Source organism: Phalacrocorax carbo, chromosome 1, assembly GCF_963921805.1.
Source record: "Phalacrocorax carbo chromosome 1, bPhaCar2.1, whole genome shotgun sequence".
In the NCBI taxonomy this organism is placed as follows: Eukaryota; Metazoa; Chordata; class Aves; order Suliformes; family Phalacrocoracidae; genus Phalacrocorax; species Phalacrocorax carbo.
This window is the reverse complement of record NC_087513.1, coordinates 4,331,374-4,346,134: the sequence shown is the minus strand read 5'-3', so window position 1 is coordinate 4,346,134 and position 14,761 is coordinate 4,331,374. Positions and strand designations below refer to the sequence as shown.

At 39.7% G+C, this 14,761-nt stretch overlaps 1 long non-coding RNA gene across 4 annotated transcripts in view; it reads right to left on the bottom strand.

Annotated features, from left to right (window-relative positions):
• The window catches only part of LOC135311887 (uncharacterized), a 128,512-nt gene that overhangs the window by 64,201 nt on the left and 49,550 nt on the right, over positions 1-14,761 (bottom strand). For all 4 annotated transcript variants that reach the window (XR_010371426.1, XR_010371430.1, XR_010371432.1 and 1 more), the window contains one exon: positions 1,052-1,101. This is a non-coding gene — a long non-coding RNA (uncharacterized LOC135311887). The remainder of the gene's footprint in view (positions 1-1,051; positions 1,102-14,761) is intronic.

Below are 14,761 nucleotides of genomic sequence, written 5' to 3'. Positions count from 1 at the left end.
CTGTAGAATTACTTAAACTTTTCAGACAAAAAGAGACACAGGTATAAATGAAAATGACGTTCGTATAAGTAACAGAAAAATTACAAATAAAGCACCACACAAAGGCTGTTTGACAAACTGGAGTCATCAATAATTTCAAAACCTATGCGTTAAGAACATATCCCTTAGTAAGTAAGCTGAGACACATTTTGCAGACTTACAGATATTTTAAAGTTTAGTCAACAATACATAGAAAACCTCACAAAATCTTTTAATGAGTCCACTTGTTAGCTGGTGTGAAACCAAATTCAGAATAATCTTAGGTTTTGTTATTACAATTGCAATGTAGATATTGTTAACACATAGTACATGCTCTGTTCAAGACAGTTAAAAGCATTTATCTTTCAAATTTGCCATTGCCGACTACAAGTGAATCAGAAAGATGAGCCATAAGGCTTGCTATCTAGAACACCACTGAAACACATCCTGCTTTCTTGACCAAAATGGAAAAAACTCCTGCACTAAACCATAAACACATGCACCACTCAAGTAAAGGGTTTTAATATATTCAAAAACAGCCAGAGATACAGCAACCTTAAAGCAAGGTTAAAACTTTTCTGGCATCAACTGATATTATGGAGAACACTAACAAGATTTGGGGCCCAAAACCCCCTTCCAGCCCTTCTCACGTTCCTTGGTCTGATTCTTCAAATTTTATCAGAAACAGTCCAAGGAGTGATAAAGCCTTTCCCTATGAACCTCTCCTCTCCACAGCCTTGGACTGTCACTGCCACAACAACAGTAATAATGCAATTACATGACACCATCTTGAACTACTTTATGCCTTGACCCAGTAATGAGAAAGGGAGAGAAATGATCTACCCAATGCAACTCACCCTGAACCACATGGCTTGGAACCAGGTAACTCAGAACAGCTCAAACTGCATCTGCTACACTTACAGTCAAAGAAATGACAGAAAACCAATTGCCTTCTTAATTAAATGGATGTCTTACAGAACAGTTGTCTTACAGTCTTACAAAAGAGAAAAATCAGCATTCTTCTTTGCCTTACCTTATGGATTGTCCTGGTTCACTTGTGCAACTCAGTCACCTTTTCTTCTTCTGCAATACAACAAAGAAAAGACAAACTCTGTTAAAAAAAAAAGTATTTGCTTGAACTGAAGTTTCTCATTATATTGGTAATTAATGCTTGAAGCTTACTATTTGCTTTTAGTCAGCACTAGAAAATATTTCCATCGTTTTCTGTTACTCTGATTTGATTGCCAAAATACTTCTGTTACATGAAACTGCTCTATCGATGAACTGTGGAGACTGCCTCGTGATCTGACCGTCAATTCCAAATCCTATTGCAAAGTTTACCGAAGAAATTCCTCTTAGCTATAGAGAAAGAAAGGGAAGAAATCTAAAGAATGATTTAACTGCTCTGAGATAGCTGTGTAGTGTCTTGTTAGGCACTGACTGTTCCTTGTCGGCCTCCAGCACCTACTTCAAAAAGGTGACTCCTTTCCCTTGGTCTCGGGTCACATCTGCTAGCCCTATGCTTCAGGCACCCTAAGACACGTCAGTGGGCATTGAATATGAATGGGTTGGCCACTACATCCTGCTCTGTGCTTTGGATTCAAACCTATAAAAAGAAAGAAAGTATATCCATACCTTACCAGGAATTCATTAGTGTTTGTAAAGCATTTTGGAAGATGAGAACAAAAGTAGTAAGCAACCAAATAAAAAACACAACCCACCCAAACAACAAAAAAAATCTGCGAAGTAGTGTTATGAGAGTATTGTCCTTAAAAAGAATGCTCTAATGCTACATTCTCTATTTAGCCACATAATTAGTAAACCTTTAGCAGAAACAGCAAAAAATTCCTCATTCCCTTACTATGCCAAGTAGCGACCCGGAAGAGCTACTCAATCCTCCATAAAGAACCGGTGTGCTCCAGATAATGGAATAACTAAATAACAGGGACGTACTGGAAAACGAAGCACACAGACATCTCATCACTTAAGGTTACCACTGTTCTTGTTCTGCTGAAAATGGTAATTTGCAAGGGGGGGGGGGGGGGGGGAGAGAAAACGGGAACAAAAAAAAAAAAAAAGAAAAAAAAAGAAAAAAAAGAAATGGAAAGAGGACACCAGTCAGAAAGAATCATGACTCCGGCTACGGTTTGCAGCCAGGAGGGGATAACAAAGCAACAAGTAAATGCCAACATGGATTTGTCATCCTGCTTAACTTCCCTCACCAACAAGTTAACGAGCCATGGGATATGGAGAAGGCGCAGAGTCACCTCAGCATGCCAGTTTTCATGCCATGTCATACTGCCTCCTCCTAAATCAATGAAGGAAGTATGGTCTTCATAAACACGCTGTAGAATTGGATGGAAAAAAACACACCCAAAGAATAAAACTATTACTGGCTCACACCAGTGACCACACATTGCTCTCAGCATGTGGTATCCAACCTTTAGCATCAGACCACAACCAATGCATTCAGAAGGTAACAGCTTATCTCATTAATTTATCAGACAACTATGCATGAGAAGAAATGTCTTCTGAATCTTCAACTTGTGTTCTGAAATCTCAATATGAAACAAATACATATACCATTAGGGGGTATGAAATCATCTAACTCCCTTAAAAAGGACACCGCTGAACTTCAAGCTATCTAATTTAGCAAAACAACAACAGAGCTTTACGAAGCGTGTTTTTCACTAATGACCTGGCCACTATTTTTGTTATGCTTGCCTCTAAAATGCACAGCCAATATTTGTGGGTTTTTTTTTTAAAAAAAAAAATTTCTTTTCTCAAAACGTTGTTGGGAAGGAAAAAAAACAACCCAGAAAAAATTAAACTCAGAGTACAATAAAATATACAAAGGAAAACCACACAAGTACAGATTTCATCATACTCCTCCAGATTTTAAATAGATCAACATATTTTGGAGATGGGTGTGATTTTATGCTAGCTATGCCTCTTTAAAATTGGCAACTACATTTAATTCAGTGGCTTCTTATTCCAAATTCCAAACTCCAGTTGAAAATAGATCTCACAATGGAGTCCTACAGCTGAATATACTCTAGGGGAAAAATGATTTCCTTTAATTATACCAAATTCATTTACATGACAGTGTATCATTAGTATATGCAAAAAATATGTATTATACCAACAGAGTCTGTGCAAACAGTTAAGGAAACTCACATCCCACCAGTGAGATGAGCTTGAAACTTAAAAGCACAAACCTGTTGGTTTGTTTCTTTTAAAACAAACACCAACCAACCACAGCTCTTAGTAGCCTAGAGATAATTTGTTTAGGTACCATGTGATCTTAACAAAAAACAACACAAATATAATTTCTTGCATACCGGATTCTCTTCTAAATAGCTCAAAGGAGCAGCATGGACAACCTAGCGTAGACTAAAAATAACTGATGTAACACAACTCTCTGCACATGACTCGAGTACAGAGAGAAGTCTTCGTACTTTACTGATTAATAACAAATAACAGAAGAGGAAAGGAAACACATACTTTATAACTCCATCATCAACCTTGTTGTCCTGGAAACAATTCTTCTACAACAGAAGGAGTACTTACCTACTGAACCATCTTCTGCTATGACTTTTTTTCTCTTTTCCCCCCTTCTCTGCAGTGCTCTCACTGTTTGATAAACAGCCAGTAACAAATCTTTCCCATAAAATGGCATAGAAATAGGATCTCTCACTCTCAGAAGAGAATACATCGCTCTATTTGAGTACGTAGCACTTGGAGGAACATCAGGTTTGCATGAAGCCTTTGGAAAGGATTATAATTTTGTTGTTGTTGTTGTTAAAATGATCTACTAAATGAACCTTTCGTTTCAGGAATACATAGTGCTGGTAAAAGGTAACTGCTGATTTGACGGTGCCGCATTTTGCCATGGGAGCAGAGTGAGAAATCTCAGCCTACAGTCCATACACACAAAAATGCACAGCATGCTCTGTCAGAACAGCTCAGCCCTCACTCGTAGGTGGTAAACAGCCCTGAACACATACAGACTGGAGCCCTGTACATGCAAAGATTTGCTGTGTGGCTTCCTCGCTTGACACACGGGCTATTCCCTGCCCTACCACAAGCTCCTTCCTTCCATTGAACTCACCCAGAAAAAAATATAATTGAGGATCTTGCTCTACCCTTAACATAATTAACCTTTCCAAACACTCCATCAACTAAACATTTACTTCTTCCCCAAACACTGTGTGCTCAGCTCTCAGCAGTCAGCTTAATGTTCTGCTCGCCTCGTTTTAGTAGAAGCTGAAAAGGTTAACGCCATCCCTGCCTGCAGGCAGTCGCTGCCGGTAAGAAAGCTTACCCATATATGCAGGACAGAAATACCACATGTGACTGACAGCCAGGCCAATCAACATGCATGCCTCTTACTGTTGGGATATGACTGAACTCCTTTTTTTCAACTCCACAGGAAGGACTCCATACAGATTGATTCCTAGGACAACAAACAGGACAAATACTTCTGCTGAAGAATGAATACATAAGCCTGAATCCAGCCTGCCTTATTCAGCTGCCTGAGTACTCGGGGCAAGTGTCCCTTCTTGCAGCAGAATACCTCTGCAGGAGTGCAGAGGAGTCATAAACCATACAAACACACACCCCAAAAAACCCAAACAGAAAAAAAAAAAATCCCAGTTTCTGGCTTTATGGTTAGTGCGTGTGTTTGGAAGGGAACAGAACTTTCAAACCCAGTTCTTGGCAATGTGTTACTGCATTGCTGGCCACAAACGAATAATTAAAAAAAACCCCACCAGTCTTAAGAGCAGAACTTTGACTGTCTCTCATTCCCCAAAAAAAGCCTTGTACACCCAGCTGGAGTAACCCATTTGGGACCAGAAGTCTTAGCAACTCCTGACTTTAGAGCAACAGCTACCTAATGCATAAACCAGGCTAGTGACTGTCCTCTGGCCCACAGATGAGCCACAGCAGCACGACTGGTACCCACACAGTTAGGCAAGCTTTCCTAGCCCCACAATGGGGTAGCCATATCCCAGCTCTCGGTCAGAAACAGTCCCTGCACCGTGCTTATCTCTGGACGATGCCCAAGCACTGTCTGGACACATGCTGGTCGGCACAGGCTAAAGCTGTGCCAGGAGCTGTGCTACCAGTTTAACAAGATGAATTCCCAGTGCCCAGAGCCACCCATGTCCTTCCTTTGTAGTTTAGAATTGCTCCTTTTGAAGCAGTTCTTTGTGCTTTTAATAGAAAACATTAACTTTTAGATGGAATAAAAGCTGGTTTTAGAAATCAGATTTATCTAGGAAACAGCAGGTTTGTTTCAGACCATGACCTTTCGCTCCACATATACCTGTACAGCGATCTTCTTGCTACACAGCCCTTGTGTCAGATGCAGCAATTTGGCCTTACCTAAGTTGGTTCAATCCACTGCAATAAACATAAATATACTTATTTAAATACTTGTAAACTCTTTCTTTTTGAACTATTAATGCTTTGACTAATTTTGCCTCTGACTCTCTCAGTTAGCCTGTCCATGCTATGACTTTCAAGTAAAATGCCAGCCTATACTGCTCTCAGACAGAAAAAAATCACGATACACTCCATTTTCAGATGAGAGCTGTTAATTACCAAAACTATTCCCCCAGTGAGTCCAAAAGGGTTTTGGTTCCTTCAAAAGACCCATGATTAAATACAATTACACCCAGTGGTTTATTCCGTGTGCTCTCTCTTATTAGCATCACTCTGGCGAGGAGGTGGCCTCCATTTTCCCTTGACTTCCCCTAACTGCCAATGTATTTACAAGGTCTTCTCATGTTACCTATTAATGCCAGTTGTCCACCGTTTTGTACCTTAGATTTTACGTTAGCCCTATCTGATAGGCTTTTATATTAATTTTGAATTGCATGGCCTTGCTTCTACCTTTCCAATGACTTAAGATACAAACATGACGCGCAGCGCTCTGCTTTGTTTTTCCCTTTCTCTTGTGCTTTTATTCTAGATGCTTTGTTTAACCCTCAGGTCTCCACGTATCCTCTTACTCCTTTGAGTATCTGCTCAAGAGATCATATGCTTAGTGAGTAAAATTAGCTGAAATCCCCATTAATTAGGATCTGGAGTTGCCACCAATAAGCTACCACCACTAGAGATTGACAGATCTCAGCAGAGATCTCAAATCTCAACCTCACACAGCCTTGAACTGCCTCTGCAAAACACCACAGAACATTTACCAGCAGAACCTACCGCAAAATAAGGATTATCATTTCTCATCTCCTCCACTAAGGATCCAATTCCCTCGGCAGCATTTACTGCACAGGCTCAATCACTACACGTATGTGTCATCAAGTAGGCAGTCAACATCTACAAAAGTCTGTCTTAACACATCAAAAATTCAGGGGTTTTGAGCATCCTATCCTTCATACCACGCACAATAAAATTCAACGGTGGAGACAGAAAGGAGGAAGATATTTGGAAACTTGGTACATGCATGTAAATTTAAGATTATGAAAACTGTGGTGCCTTACAGTAGCAGCAGCATTGCATGTGTTACAAACACTGAATTTTGTCAAACTATTTCCAGTAAACGGTTTTTTTTCCCCCCTCGCAGCACCAGAAATTCCCTATGTATAATGTACATCTTTATATTCTGCACTATCAAGTTCGAAACAGGACCAGGTTTATCAGCTGTTTTTTAAGAGTGTTCAGGCCCTTCCTCTGCTCTGGTACAGAAGCACACCGTATCTCAGGCTGGAAAAACACTGGCGCTCCAAATTTTTTTTTTTTTTTTTTTTTCAGGTAAAACTTCCAAGCCATACTGAAGTTTTTGCCTTCTGCTGCCACTGAATACCAGTTGCTGCACAAGTAAAACAGAAAAAGGCTGAAGTCATGATTTTAAAACAACTACCTTTTTTTATTCTATGGTTTTTAGTTTTCAGTAGAGCTGAGTATGTTATAGGTGGGGATATTAAGGCACAGAGTGATGCAACCACCACCACAAAGCAGGGCAAGTGGCAACACCAGAAGAAAAAAATACTCTAAAACTTGCAGCACACTGTGAAAACATAATAGTGTTGTTGTAACCTCCATACAAACTAAAAAAAAAAAAAAAAGGACAACCACACAAAACAAGAAGAACCCCACACCAAAAAATCCAAACCAAAAGACCCCATACAACAAAACAAAATCCTTTCACAATTATCTTTATTCTCAACCGATAATGCTACAAAATACGTAATAAAGTCGACACAAGTAACTTTAAAAGCATTTACTAATTACCTGAGGCTATTTTTCATTTTACCGATTCGCTGCCATGACCATTACCACATGAAATTATACCAGTTTTTTCCAAAGAGATATTTCCAGTGAAGTCAGTGGGGATTCAACAAGGCCAGGACCATCATATAAATAGAAATCAGAAAATAGTACTTCCGTAAGAAACCACTCAGGTTTATTGGATTAGCAGGCACTTACAAGTGACTCACACTGACACAGCCTATAGTAATCCAATCTATTTGTGATAAAAACAAATTCAAAGGAAATCTTAAATTTAGAAAATCACCTCTGTGGATTCTCACATGGTTGGTTTTATTATATGAAATCACATTAGCTGTTCTCTCCAAATGAGAGGACAAATAAATTAAAAGCTGAATTTTACTAATTTTGTAATACCATGAGCGCAGTATGTTCTTAACAGTAGTAGCTGCCACACTGAGCACAATTAGAGTGGGATGAAAGAGTCCCCAGTGGAAGCGCTGCACGAAACACAGCAGCCCTCCTGCCCCACGATCCTGCAGGCACGCACTGCACCAAAAGGAGTGGGAAAGAAAAGCCGTTAAGCCACCTCACGTCACTTCCCTTGGGAAATTGATGGTAGACTGTTAGCTCTATGATGGCAATCATCATGATTTCTTCTGCCTGTACGCTGGTTTTGATTTCCAGTTTGGCATTTCTTAGGGAAATGTAACTCGTTTCTAGGGGATGTTACTAAATCTTAATATACACCGAGGTGTTCTGGCACAGACAACTGAAGTTATCAATGCTTTACTGAAATCCTGAAGGATGCTTTCACAGCTCTCACACCTCCTTTAAAACAGGGCAGCAAACAGGGAGGCTGCGACTGGTATGTAGCTTATTTCTATAAATACTCCTTCGCTGCAATTAAAGAATTTGTTCTTTCATACAATACCTCTTAATATTGCCAGACAGAACAAGAGTCTTTAAAAAAAAGTATTATTAAATATTCTATGTGAAAATGAAGTTGCAAATATAAGCAAAGGTGACACCAGCCACAGCACTAGGGACTTGGAATTCGACCGTTATCTTTATCATTAATTACTGTAAAACCTATGATCAAGTACCACCCATCAGTAAGGATATTTGAAAGCTACCTATCTTCAGCCATCCTTACACTGATCCATACACAGAGCTGTAAATCACGGTGTATAAAGATGAAAACTCATTTGGAACGACCACCTGCCCGCTACCGAGGCCAACGAAAGCTCACCAGATGCAGACGTCAAGGCTGAAGTGGCTGTTATTTATCCAACTGCTCTCACCTGCTCCACCTAGTTAAGTTAGATTGAGCACAACAGTACCGACAAAATGTATCATAAGCAAGAGGCTCATCCTTATTTTTTTATGCACACTTTCCTTCAAGCTACACGCCCACTCTTAAATTTCCATTAACGGCTACTCTACGATCCTAAAGAGCAGTGCGTTATAGCCTTGGGGTAGCTAAATTAGAGTGATCTATGCTGAAGCTAAAATCGGAGTGAAAACTACGCATATTACTTTCACCTCGATAAAGATATTCCCTCAGAGAGCCCCTGCACTACGTAAGATTTTAAAAGGCTTACTATATTCTGCATCTCCTGCGCACTTGGTCATGACCACCTGGGGCCTTGCCCAAGGACACTCAGAATAAAGGTCAAAAATTACCCAGTAGTCAAAAAAACATTGATTATATGAAACAGTTGTAAGGTACTGCACCCTATGGAATATCAGGCAGAAAGGGAAGCGGATCTCAGCATGAAGGAGTGCGTAACAGATGACAATCGAAATGGCAAAGTGCAAGGGGGCAATGCGCGATTCGGTTTGTTTGAAAGACAAGGTTAAGAAATCCCATTTTCTGTTGCAGTGAATTGGGTTTTAAAAGCGCGACCTCCCTGCCCTTGTGCATTTTTCAGATTTCTTTTTTGAGAAATTCTAGCCTCTACATTACAGTAAAATGCTGTAAAATTTTCAAATAGCTATATTTTGTGCTAACCCTAATTCGTAATCATTCTGGCCTTGCAACCATAGTGTGAAACTTACTGAGCTAGACAGCTGGGAAGGGGTGGGTGTGAAGAGTGGGGGTGGTGTTGGGTTTTTTTATTATTATTGCACTTCTGGTGTTCAACCCTTCCACTCTAGCAAATCCATATTCGAAGTCTGTAAGGATGAAGAAGATCCTTTTACTTACAGATATTTGGTCAGATTCTAAAGGCATCTGCACCTTCATTTGTAATGAATGAATTCACTTCCCTTCAAACTTACTTTGGTGAGTGAAATACATATAGATTTCCAGCCTGTAGCCCTGAGTAAGATAAAATGTTGCGCTGCTCAGAGAATTGTTCTGTCCGTGTAAGACTCTCTATAATAATTTTCATCTCTTCAAAACCATTTAAAAAGACACCTACTGAGAAATGCTCTACGATGAAACCTATAAAGAAAATTACCCAAGCTCACAGTACTATTATAAAATTAAATGTTAACTCAAGTTCTAGGAAAGGATCACCAGGTTTTTACGTAAGCCTGTGGTGAGTTTTTACTGAAGCCCTCAAACCCTACCTAGCCGTGCCTAGATTTTGTACTTCATTTCCTATCCCAAATCAGTCAAAACAGCAAGATGGTTTTGCTCTGTCATTTTCAGATCTCAGTCAAACCCAACATTAAGCATAATTCTGTGATGGTGGAACTTGGCTGTAGACTGAAAAAAGAAAAAACCATTGAGACAGTCTACAAAATTTCATCTGCTTTTACTACTAAAAGGGGCGTTGGGCACATTTCTTCAGACAAATGCAAGCAATCGTGTTTTGTCGGTTCACGGGCTCTTGATATGGGTTGGATCGTCATCATGTGGTGTGCAAATTAACATAGAATCGGAGAATCATTTAGGTTGGCCAAGACCCTTAATATCATCAAATCCAACCATTAACCTAGCACTGCCAAGTCCGCCACTAAACCATATCCCTCAGCACAACGTCTACACGTCTTGCAAATACTCCAGGGATGGCGACTCCACCACTTCCCCAGGCAGCCTGTTCCAGTGCTTGACAACACTTTCAGTGAAGAAGTTTTTCCTAATGTCCAACCTAAACCTCCCCTGGCACAACTTTAGGCCATTTCTTCTCATCCTATTGCTTGTTACTTGGGAGAATAGACCAACATAACCTACATACAACTGTTTTATAACACAGGTACATAAGAAAGTCAAACTCATGTTTAATTTCTTATCCAACTATTGGTCCACTCATCAGTTCTCCCATGCTCCCCAAATCTTTTACTCTTATCAACACTTCAAAGGTCACTACCCTCCACAAATACCAAGAACTATGGAAAGCAACACTGGGCTGTTTCACGGATCAACTCCCAAGGTAACATGTTCAAAGGCACACAACGTCATGTATTTCAGCTATAGTTTCTTTAGACAGGTACAAGTTGTCTCTGTGAGAAAACACTATCTTGTGCGTGTCCCATTGAAAAGATGAATCTGTTCAACACCTGATGATTCACTCACCCACATGTTAAAAAGTCCACACAAAAATGACTCATTCCATCCGTAAGAATAATCACCTGGGATACCGAAGTCCCCTCATCTTTTCCAGAGCTGATAACTGCCTTCTTACACAAAGCAAGTGGATGGCAGGCTTTCCTATTACAGCACGGGTGACATGAAGGAACGACAGACATGGGACTGGGCCCTGGTAATTTTATAAACAAGCTAGATAGTAATACTTGAGAGTAAGTTGGTAGATAAACAAGGTATTGGCAGAGGATATAACAACACTCCACGGTGACCTGGTGGTTGAAGACAACAACTGATTTTAATCCTAACAAATCAAAGTCACCCATGTTTGAAGAAGGAACGCAGGCTACGCCTCTGTGACTTGGACACTTCCTACCCAGAAAAGGGCTCTGAAGCATTTGTACTGAACCGCCCTGGTACTGACTGCCAGAGCAGGGCAAAGGCATATTAAGGGCTTGGAAAATTACATCATCTTTCAGTGTTTATGAAACAAATCAAGATAAATTCTAAGCTAGAACTTCATGTTCAGTTCTGATATCCATGCCACAAAGATGCTGAAGCACTGGCAAGCATTCAAAGGAAGACCTCAGAAACTACTCAGTCTGGCTGGGATACAGACTTCATGACACTAGGTCAAAGTCTCCTTTATTAAGGAGAAAAGGAGTATGCAACCTTGGTTTTATAGGTATTTTGTGAATATAACAAATAACAAACAACCCTGCAATCCTTGGAGAGAAAGGTATAGTGACATACCACAGCTGGAAGCCAAACAAGCTCAAATTTGAAGTAACTTGTCACTTTTTAGCAACTGGGTTATTAAATTTACCACTACTTGGTGTGTTAGGACTAGAGAGCTTTCTAACAGCAGTCTAAGACGCACTTCTGTGGAAAAATTCTCATCTTACATAAAAAGCCGGACTAGATTACAGGCTTGGTATTGAATCTAAACATGAATCTAAAAAATTTAATAAAAGCTAGCTGTGAAATCCTAAAATTAGTATTGAAGTCAATTTTAATGTTTAATTTTATTGTTACCGCTACGTAATGCTTACTGCTGTATGCTGCCTAGAGAAGAACTCTGCTCTTTTGACTTGAAAGAAGCATTTTAAAGATGGTTTTCCCCTCGGTAAACTTATCTGCAAAAATACAAGCATGGAAAATACCTGATTGACTATTCTTCTTTCACCTCTTTAGTTCAAAAAGTAACATGGAAGCTAAAGACAGAAAAGAAAGAAAATACAGGACCTTAATTTAGGGGAGAAATAAATGGTAACTGAAATTGTGTATTATTAGAATAGAATATGAGAATTTATGTAAAAAGAGGACATTAGTTTAGCCAAAAAACGCAATTAAGAAGTGAATAAAGACAAGCTTGCTGCTTTCCTGACGCAGTTCCCTCTTTCCAGCCCTCCTATCATCCAACCACTTTTTACTGCCATCCCTTCTGTCACTCCAGATCTGAATTTTTGACTGAAGTTGAGATGGTACTTGGAGGAAGGGAAGTGGACGGTACCCACAGTTCAGTAAGTCAGTAAAAGACAAGACTTTTAGAAGCACATACTCTACCGCCGTGGCTGGTTGTGCCAGTGTGCACTGAGCCGTTTAGTGACACCTCGGACGGAGAGTTCTGAGAGGAAGGGGAACAAAAAGAATGATGGGATAAACATCACAAATGTGTCCCGATAAATGAATAACACCAGGAGAAATACTGCAGGTAAGGAAGATTGTTTCTTGACACAAAAAAGAAATGAAAGGATATAGAGATTCTGAACTCTGAAGCCAACAAGGAAACCAAAATGAAAAAAGCAAGCGCTGGTTTATATTCGACACTTCACCTATACTGAAAAAATGTTATTTTAGAAACTGCCCTGTAAACAGGATGTCCAACAGTATTTACCAAAAACTCACAAGTTGTTTCTCAGGAACTAGAAAGTCATATTGTGTAGGTATTCAATCTTAAATATTTATTATTTTTTACTTCACAGTAGGTCCTAAATCTTCAAAGTCTCGTCTACAAAAAGAGATTCTGCCTTCTGTGATAGACAGAAGTGCAGGTCATTCCTCTGGTTTACTCACCCCGTCACTCTGCTGCTTGTGCTACAGGGACATTAAATCATATCCCTCTGAAATGGTCACCCTTCCCTAACGCATACAGTAAGTGAATTTACTCAGTACTGGACAAGGCACCATAAGCTACCTACTCTTCTACTACATTTTTAATCCTGTATTTTAAAAAATAAAATTAAATTAAACAGAATAAGGCATAACTGACTCATTTTTAATTCTGAGTCATGCTGAATTGTGGATTCCTGTGGTAGACTATCTGTACTCTGAAGAAGGTATCAGAATATGGCAATTTCTGACCAGCTTAAGAATCACAAAATTCACACAGCAGGCAACAGTAACTGGGCACCGTTTTCATTTTATACTGAAAACACAAATTAATCAAGCCCTCTCTGCTGAATATAGTAAGAGTTTTGAACAAACGGAGCGGGTAAGATAAGCCACACAGTTTCACACGAGATAAAAGCAGGGCAAGTCCCCTCCTGGCTTGTCCTGTTATAACTACTGGCCCTGAACTTTGAGAAAACAAAAATCCTCCTGACGGCAGTAAGAGATTAGGGCCAACTCCTTTGCGCAGGCCTGCGTTGGGGGCTGCGCACACAACATACAAACCACATCCTAACCATGTACCAGTTCTGCTCCTGATGCCAGGAGGTAAACTCTTCACCTTCTCCTTACACATATGTTTTATTCCATTTTACTCTTCTGCAAAACCAAATACACTGGTTTTATGCAGTAATTGCCAGTATGTCATTTACTACATGGGAGTGGAGTTTAACTCCTTAAGGATGAAATCCTAGCAAAATAAATGCATTCCAGGAGCCTGGAACACTAGTGTTTCTGGGGAAATTATCACAGAAGTATTAAGCACAGTGTTACTGAATCTTTTAATTTTATGAGAAGACTCGAACTGCTCGGCATTCTTCTTAAAACTCTTGTTCCCAGAATTACCAGGTTACGTAAGAATCTCAGATGCCAACAATGAAACATTTTCTAGTCTCCAAGGTAGCACAGAAATGCCTGAAATTTGTCTGACATTCTTTCCCCCTCCAAAAAAACCCAGAAGGCACGTAAAAAGAACTCAAAATGTTATTTATAAAGTCTCATTAATTATCAGTTATTGAAATCCTAGTGGCTTAATTGTGCCTGAATACTCGGTCAGGAATGCTGTCGACAGTTTCCATGCATTCCTGTCAGGTCTTCTTTACCAAGGGAGAGGGGAAAAAAAAACCACCCAGAAGAAAAAAGTACTGGTTTGCATCACAGTTTTCCAACCTTCTCAAGATTACAAGCTGATGTTATTACTAAAATAAATACCTATGGCTTTAACGAAACGCATTAATTAAACAATGACGTTTCCTTCTGAGATCACCGCACCAAACACCATCAGATCAGCACACAGAATGAAATCAGCAGGAGCACTTCCCCATGAATGATAGCCAACATGCAGCTCTGTCAATTTATTGCTTCAAGTTTGTTATGACTCTGGCCCAAAATGACTTTCAGCAGAGAAGTAGCTGGGAGACTCAACGTTTTTCCTTAACAAACATCTACGTAAAACGTAAGAAGGAGGCATCTTAGCTATCTGTTCACAGTTAAAGAACATGTTTATATGGTCCACAGATTTTGTTCAAATACACAAGTAGACTTTACAGAAGATTAACACACACACACTAAGAAGTCCAACTTCAAATATTTGTGTCTTAAACTTATTGGCAGTGAACAGCAGGAGTAAAGATCACTGTGAAGCTACGGCTATAGTTCTGAAAGCTACCAGATGGGCTGGATATCCAGTTCAGTATCCAAACTCATTGAGCTGCTTACAAGAAGTGTGCCTTATGATTCTATTTCCTATGGGTGAAACACTGAGCACCAAGACACCTCTGCCTATCCCTGTATTAGGACAAAAAAAAAGGG